Raw genomic sequence first — 9,505 nt, 5'->3', positions numbered from 1 at the left:
TTTGCCCCTTTATGATCAAAAACTGACATTGTTTTTCCTTATGAATTTTTCTCTTTCCAATTCTACTTTCTTTTCCCTAACTCTCCTCTTTCCTTGTCCTTTCTTGTTTCCCTGGGAAACAATATATTTCTACACCATACTCCCATCTTCCTTTTTTCCAGTTCAGATAATAGTGAAATCATGATGTGCTTGATCCTCTACCCTTTGCTCCAAGTGGAATGCTCTTTTTATGTACACCATTTATATGTTAATTCCTATCTTCCTCCTTTAATTCCTAGTATATTCATTTTTTGTTCTCTTAGAACCTTCAAAAGAGAATATAACCAATTCTCATATCCTTTGTCTTATTGTTCTTCCTGTCTGTTTCTAGAAGACTTTAAGATTCTGAAGGGACACATTTCTCTTCCCTACCATTCCATCGAATAAAGACAGTTAATCATCATTTAGTTCTTTGAATTGTTCAAATGTATTTATCTTTCTAGCTTTCTCTTAACTCTTGTGTTTGTTTTCCAAAGTTTCTATGTCTAGCCTTTCACCAGGATTGCTTAGAAGCTCTATATTCTATTAAACGTCTAGTATTTTCCTAAGAAAACATTATGCACAGTACCAGCAAAGTTGTCATGTTGATCAACTATGAAAGACTTGATTTTCTGATCAATGCAATGATCTAAGGTAATTGCAAAGGACTCATGATGAAAAAATACTAACCACCTCCAGAGAGAGAACTGATGAATTCTTGAGTGCAAATGAAAGTATAATTTTCCCATTTTGTTTTTAAAATATAGCTAATATGGAAATACAATTTGAATGATTTCCCATGTATTGATATTGCTTGTCTCTCAGTGGGCATGGGAAAGGGTAAGAAGGAGGGAGAGAATTTGGAACTTATTAAAAAGAAAAGAATGTTAAAAATAAATCATAAACATTTAAAAAGTCTTCTATATGGCTAGAAGCTGGAAAATGAAAGGATATCCATCAATTGGAGAATGGTTGAGTAAATTGTGGTATATGAATGTTATGGAATATTACTGTTCTGTAAGGAATGACCAGCAGGATGAATACAGAGAGGACTGGCGAGACTTACATGAACTGATGCTGAGTGAAATGAGCAGAACCAGGAGATCATTATATACTTCAACAACGATACTGTTTGAGGATGTATTCTGATGGAAGTGGACCTCTTCGATAAAGAGAGCCTTAATTGATCAAAGATGGATAGAAGCAGCTACACCCAGAGAAAGAACACTGGGAAATGAATATAAACTGCTTGCATTTTTGTTTTTCTTCGCGGGTTATTTATACCTTCTGAATTCAATTCTCCCTGTGCAACAAGAAAACTGTTCGGTTCTGCACACATATATTGTATCTAGGATATACTGCAACCCATTCAACATGTAAAGGACTCTTGCCATCTGGGGGAAGGGGTGGAGGGAGGGAGGGGAAAAATCGGAACAGAAGTGAATGCAAGGGATAATGCTGTAAAAAATTACCCTGGCATGCGTTCTATCAATAAAAAGTTATTAAAAAATTTAAAAAAAGTCTTCTATAGATTATACTCGGTTTTACAGAGTTAGTGTTTCTTGTTTGCAAGTTTGAGATTTCCTATTCTAAAATGTTCTCTTCTTTATGGTTTCATTGCTGCAAAATCTTGTGTACTCCTGTCTGTAGTTTCTTTGTACTCTTTCTAGTTGCTTATGATATTTTTTCTATGGCTTGAAACTTTAGGCATTCCCAGATATTTTGAATTTTGGATTTTCTTTCAGGAGAGAATCCATGATTTCTGCATTCACTTTGCTCTCTGTTTCTAATAAGTCTGAGTAGTATATTGTATATGCAGGTGTGTGTGCGTGCATGTGTGTGTGTATGTATATGTGTGTGTATATAATTTTTATTTTATTACTTATTATATCATTTTCTAACATACCTTGTCCCTCTTCCATTTGCTTCCACATTTACCCAAAATCTTCCTGACTTTACTGGCCTGGCTCCTCTCCTCACTTCTCTTGTCTTTGTTGTTGTTGTTGTTGTTGTTGCTGCTGCTATTTTTTTGTGTGTATTCACATGCAGATGCTTCTGTTCCTTACTAGTTTTCTTTATGACTGGTCTTTCTGCAGTTCTTTTCAAATATTTGTTGGGCTTTGTGGGAGAGCTGGGCTTTTCTGTGACCTTTTATTTTGCCTTTTTAAGTGGCAGTGTATTGAACTCTCCCTTTGTGGCAAAGAAAAACCAATTAATCAGAAAAATCTCATCACTTTAAGCATGAAATGGCCATCTCCACCCACACTCCCCACTCCACTGCAGGAGAGAAATATTTCATTATCTGTCCTCAGGGACTTAAGTCAGTTTTTCAGTAACTCATAGATTGGCTTTCTTTTAGTGATCTTTTTGTTTCCATTATTGTAACCACTGTGCATGTTGTTTATTTGGATGTTTATTTCTCTGTGAATACATGCATATATTTTTCCACATTTCTCTGAAATCCTCATAGCTATAATTTTTACTGTTCAAAAATCATCCAATATATTCACACATCAGTTTGTTGTCTTATTAGATGAGCACTCAATTTGTTTTTAGTTCTTTCATTAATAGTTGCTAAGACTGAGGCTATGAATGTTTTTTGTACACATTAGGTCTCTCTTTTTAAAATCTTTCTTAATATATATATATATTATTGCTAAGTCAAAGGATGTGAACAGTTTTTTCTGAGGTCAAGGACAAGATCAGCAAGCATTTATCAAGGGCTTGCCATGTACCAGACACTCTGTTAAGTATTGGGAATACAAATATAAACGGAAAGAAAGTCTACTCTGAAGGAGTTTATGTCCTAATGGGGAAAGAAAATACGTAAAAAGAATCTGTAAAAGGATGGGATGCTTTGGAGGTGGGGATCAGACAAAAGTTTCTGGAGATGGGTCAGGACATCTATGTGGAGAGTAATCTCTGAGAAGCATCAGCTAATCAGAGAAAGAAGCCACAGGGTCAAAGGATACTTCTAATGTGGGTGAAGAAGTTTGTATGGCATGGTAGAAAAAATCCAACTGAGATGAGTCAGGAGTGCAGCCTGAAGAGGAATTGTGTAAAAAATAATGATTATGTTATGAATGTTTGGAATTTATCCTCTAGCACAAATACACATACCTAGTAATGGAATCTCTAGGCCAGGAAATATGGACACTTTCATTACTTTGTTAATATAAATATAGTAACAGGATGTTATACCCTTGTTTTTTTGGTAATTAGTCATTCTAACTTGGACCAGTCCTATATTTTGTCATCAGAGTCAATGTGTCTGGTAAAATCTCAGGGGGTCCTGAATGTAGACTGTTATAAATACAAGTTCTTCCCTAAGCTGTGGTTATAGTCTTCTGAATATGATTGACATCTCCATGATTTTTTTGCTTCAGCATTTTCCACAAATGGCAGCTCATTTCTGGATTTCCTAAAATCTAGAGGATATTCCTCACTAAGGCCAATAGACCCGTTTTTATCTTCATGGCTGTCAGTTGTCAGCTCTATTAACATTATAATAGAACTATTTAATTGTACAACTCAACAGTGGCTTCTCTTTAAGTAAAATAAATTATCTATAATGCCTCTTCTTCTTAGTACTCATATCTAGGCTGCCTTTTTTTTTTTTTAATCCTTTACTTCCTTTCTACAAAAATGGTCGATAGACTAAAAGTAGACTCACTACTATTTTCTCCTAGCTCCAAGCTTTTGCTTCAATTACAATCCAAAATCTTTATATACTGAACTAGTCTTAAAACAAATAATCAAAAAGGATTTATTAAATGCTTACTATGTACCCCACACTCTACTAAGGGAATACAAATGCAAATAGAAAGAAAGTCTCTGTCCTGAAGGAGCTTACAATCTTTTTTTAAATTAAAGATTGCTATTTTCAAAACATATGCATAGATAATTTTCAGCATTCACCCTTGCAAAATCTGGTGTTCCAAATTTTTTCCCTCCCTTCTTACTATCCATTCCCCTAGATGACAAGTAATCCTATATATTGAACATGTGTAATTCTTTTATACATATTCCCACAATTATCATGCTGCAGAAGAAAAATCAGATAAAAGAGAAAAAAATGAGAAAGAAAGCAAAAATCAAGCAAACAACAACAAAAAAGTGAAAACACTATGTTGTGATCTACATTCAGTCCCCACAGTGCTCTCTCTGGATGCATATGGTTCTTTCTGTCATGAGACTATTGAAATTGGCCTGAATCACCTCATTGTTGAAAAGAGCTATGTCCATCAGCATTGATCATTGTATAATTTTGTTGTTGCTGTGTGCAATGATTTCTTGGTTTTGTTCATTTCACTCAGCATCAGTTCATGTAAGTCTCTCCAGGCCTCTCTAAAATCATCCTCCTGATTGTTTCTTACAGAACAATAATATTCCATAACACATACCTTTCCCTCCTTTAAGATCTCTTTGGGATACAGACCCAGTAGAAACACTGTTCTATTAAAGATATTCACAGTTTGATAGCTCTTTGGACATAGTTCCAAATTGAGATTACATTCTAATAGGGAAAAACAACACATAAAATGAAACTGAAAAGGGTTGTCTTAAAGCAGACAACCACAATTATTTCTTTTATGTAATATGGCCACCCATGTGATGCTATAGTTATTTGGGATTTTTAGTAAAACTGATTGGGAAGTTGATGCCTTCTAGTATGTCTTTACCTTCAGAGCCAACTTGTTATTCATTACAGTGGTTTAAGCCTTCAATATGCAATAACCACAGTGGATCTTCCCTGAGAAGAATTAATGGTCTGTGGGTTACCTGAATTTTGCTATTGGGGTACAAAGAGTATAAACAGCAATTGTGTGAGCCAGGAAATTCTTGTCAATTGTGGTAGCATGGCACAATGGGAAAACAAATGCTGGGTTTGATTAGAGTCAGATGACCTACTCTCTCATTTATTGCTTCTGTATTGATAAGTAAATTACATATCATCTCTCTTTTTATCAGCAATAAGGCATTTAGTGTCCTCTAAAGACCTTTTCAACTTTAAAATTTATGAAGGTTTGGGTATTTTCCCCATGCACTTTGTAGAGTTCAGTCTTGTTAGCCCTCAATCTGGCAGATGCTAAAATTCATTGGATGGTGACTGTGGCCAACAGCTTTAGTTATTCAGAATTTATTCTTGGTTTAGGAAGACAAATTGAAAAGAAAAAAATAGATTCTATGCACACAAAGGAGGAAATGTTATCAATGAACAGAAAAATCCACAATGTACTGTATAGGTCAGGTTGGGTATTGGGGACCAGGAAGGCTTTGCAAATCAAATTTAACAGAGAACTACCAACATTTCGTGATGATACCAAATGGGAGCTTTCCCTATATTGCTATCTTTAGGATACATATGGCAAGACTACTTTTTTATGAAGTTGCTTTCACCAAAGGCTCAATAATATTTAATAGTTTTCTGTAGAGGGCTGCAGATACTGGGAGAACTCTGAGTAAGATATAAGACCCTTTACCCCAGAGGAAACCCACTGACAATATCTGGTTTGGCTCCCCATTTCCCTTGGTGTTCACAGCTTTTCCTGAAAAGTCAAGGAGGGCATGACCACCTGTGTTCTACTTGAAGCAAGGATACTTAAAGCGGGATCTTTACTCAGTGTGATTAATGAGTATATGGTTCACATATACTTAGTACTTAGTACGGTGATGTCATGATTCTACAGTTGATACATGCTCAGTGTGCTGTAGTGATATAATTGTACTAAGGTATATAAGGGCTGAGAGGACTTGAAATAAGCAGATTCGAGGCAGACTCAATTGAATGTGTGCTCAAACTCAATCTCAGACTAGAAAGCTAGCCTAGACATTTTCAAAGAATGAATTGATTCTACTAAGACCATAAGCTCCATGCCAACAGACCCCTAAGTGATATCATCAAGTAGGGCATAAAATAGGTAGATATGTTTACTTAAAATATATTTTATGGTGAATGTCCTCAGAATACAAGTAAAAGGGAGATTTCGTATGACATTTTTTTGAATTTTCTAATTACAAGTGGCTTTGCTACTTACATAAAGCCTTGGACACTACAAAGCTGCTGGATTAAAATCTATTGTTATTGGAGAAACTGAACTAACCACATCTTTCAGAAAAACAAAGATATAAAAATCATACATTGTTTAGATTAGAATATTCAGTCAGTGATGCAGTTATGCATATATAACCCAGATATTCTAGACAACTGCTAGAAAGAAACAATGAGCATGGCCTAGAATTGCATCAGAAAAGAACAAACTATATTGCATTTAGCAAATCACACAGTACTTTCCATAGAACCAAGTTTTTCCACTGTCAAAAAGTCTTAAATATAAACCTTGTGCCTGAGACTCATTCATGACACAAAGTGTACAGCCTCACTTTGGCTTCCAGCCCCTACCTAAGAAACCTAAAACAATTTATATATAGTAGTCTTATACTGAGACCTACTTCTCAGCTTCAAGCATGTAGTTCACAGTATTATAAAGGAAAGATTTATTTAAATGAAGACAAAGTAGGAATTACAGAATGAGAAATCAGTAATTGCTTATCCCAAGTTATTTACATTTCTATAAAAATATGACTCTTCATGTGGAGGCTTCTCGTACAAGTCTGTTGTTGTTTAATCATTTTCAGTCATGTCTATTCTTTATGATGCTTATTGGGATTTTCTTGGCAAAGATACTACAGTGGTTTGACAATTCCTATGCTCATTTTACAAATGAGGAAACTGAAGCAATTGGGAATAAGTGCCTAGGGTCATAGCTAGTAAGTGTCTGTGGCTGGATTTGAACTTAGATTTTCCTGACTCCAGTCCCAGTACTCTCTTTACTATGCCATCTAGCTGTCTGTCGCAAGTCTTGTCTCAACTTATGCTTTCTACATAGTAGACGGAAGGGATTATATAAATGAGCAGTACGTGTCTCTTTCCTTTCCTCCTCTTCTCCTCTCTTTCTTTCCTTCTATTTCCCCTGTCTCTCTTACCATAGGAGTTCAGTGGAGAAAGAAATCTTGTATGTGTTGAGTAATGTGGGGCACGACAGAATAGATAATAGCTAGTCTTTGAAGGGGTTCAAGAACTGGAGGGATATTGCAAGGGAAATATACCAACTGATGATAAGGGACTTAGCAAAGGTAGAGAAGTAGGAAAATACAAGTGCAAGGTCTGTTGGTTGAATACAGGCCTTGAATGAGATCGAAAGCTAACTTTCTCAATACCAAACTTTGTTGAGAATGGCACAGTGAATTACAGCACATGATCACTGCTCTATAGAGTACAATAAAAATAAGCACTCCAAAGTGCTTTTTATTAAACTCATTTGCTAACTGACAGAACCCAGATTCCTTTCAAGAAGCCTATTTTTTTTTGTCAATGTCTCCCATGTGAAATATTTTCAGACCTGAGAACAAATTGATGAAGTAGTCTTTGACAAGACAACAAATAAAAGCTTCCAGACAGAGGCACGATAATTTGCATCTCCTTCTGGGGTCAGCCTCAGTGCATTTAAATGATGTATAATGCAAGGAATAAAAGGCACTGTACACATATTTATTGTGCTTATACAGAGATGCTTTTATGGGAAAGCAGAAAAATGATTCCATTTGCTGAACAGCTAGTCTTCAGTGTAACAAATGAGGAAAAATTGTGTAATCAAACCTTTGTAAATGAAGCTTCTCCATTAAGCCTGACAAGGAAAGCAGATTGAAGGAATGCCCTTGCAGGAAGTTCCATGTCACTGAAAAGATCAAATTAAGTTGAATATTACTGGTTCAAGAGATTTATAGTTTAAACAAGTCTCTGCATTTAACAACACACATTAGCAGCTACAAAGTAAGGTATGCTTCTTTCAGCAGGAGGACTATTTCTTTGCTCTTGAATCAACTCATAGAATCATAGAATGACAAGGAACCTTTGAGGCACATAGTCCAACCCCAATATTTACAGATGAGCCAACTAACGCTCAGAGTCCCAAGTTCACACAGGTCATTAGAAGGAAAACTGGGCTTCTGATTCCCAAACTTGCACTAACCTATATTGTGAAGCCTGGGTCCTTTTCCTGGAACTACACTCTATCATCCTAGGACGACACCATTATTACTGTCAGCCACAAGTGAAGAGATTCCTGATATACCTGGATTCCCTTAAGTTCTTTTAGTAGCAGTGGGAGAGAGGGTCTCAAGAAAAGAAGCATCAGTCCATCTGGCTGCTGTATTCTGGCTGAATTCAGACTGATTTAAATGTGATATGGCAAGGGTAGCTAGAGTGTGCAGTGACTAGTGTACTGGTCCTGGAGTCAGGAGGACTTGAATTTAATTTTAGCCTCAGACATTTACTAGCTGTATAACCATGGATAAGTCACTTAATCCCACTTGGCTCCAAAAACAAAATAAAAATGTGATATAGCAGTGAAAGAGAAGGATAATGTTGTGAGACTTAAAAAATGATTAGAAAGAAAAGGAAGAGGGCAGATCCTTCCCCTTTGATACCTGAAGTCTTCCACTTCAATTTTCATTGAAGGCCAAAATGCATCTAAAGTCTCAGGGGGAAAGGCTTTCAAGCATTTCCAGTAACTTGCAAAGTAGAATCAGACTACTACAGTAGCCTAATTGTTGTTCTCTTCTGTCCCATTTAAGTTTCATTCCACCTCCTCAGTTGTTTTCTACTTTACTATCACTCTCATAAACCTTCAAGGCTCTGCAAAGCCCATGCAACCACCACCAATTTAGCCATTTAGCCAAATGCCATGGCCCTCCACAATTGACACAAATAGATGATTGTGTAGGGGCCAGATAAAAGAAAGATGCCAGTGACTAAGGCAGAGGGAGGAGCAGAGAATAAGGAAGAATGATCCCATTCCATATGATTTTGTATCTAGACCAAATTGTTATTAAGTGTATTTTCATATATTATCTTTCCTTATAGAATATAAGTTCCTTGAGAACAGGGACAATCTTTCTATTTGTACTTGTATTCCCTTCATATTCCCCACATATAATGTCATTAATAAATGCTAATTGACTTAACAATAGAAAGTTAACTGTAATGTTGCCTGTTTCCTTTTCATCAAGATTATTTGTTATATTTATAGTACTTTATTGTGCAGATTTTCCTAAGGTGAGAAGGTGGTATAGGGTTTAGCAGTTGCATTTTTCTTCTTGATTGTTTAGGGTAGGTAAGTAGGGAATAATAATTCTATGAGTCCTGCCCCAACACAGTTATATGGTATATTCACATTGGGTAATGATCTTTAAAACTGATGCCTCAAAGTTTTCAAAATTGTGTCACCCCCTAACAAATTTATTCTGCGTATTTTGCCTGATCATCTGATCACTTTTATTGTTGTTAGCCATTTAATTCCCATTATATATAGCACACCAGAGGCTGACTGTAATGACTGTACTGTCTTTAATAATAAAGATGAGTTTTTATAAAAATGTCAGCAAATCTATCTTATTTTCTATTTGTTACTTATAGTTTTCTTCT

Source organism: Antechinus flavipes, chromosome 1, assembly GCF_016432865.1.
Source record: "Antechinus flavipes isolate AdamAnt ecotype Samford, QLD, Australia chromosome 1, AdamAnt_v2, whole genome shotgun sequence".
NCBI classification, from domain to species: domain Eukaryota; kingdom Metazoa; phylum Chordata; class Mammalia; order Dasyuromorphia; family Dasyuridae; genus Antechinus; species Antechinus flavipes.
Note: the sequence above shows the minus strand (reverse complement) of the source record.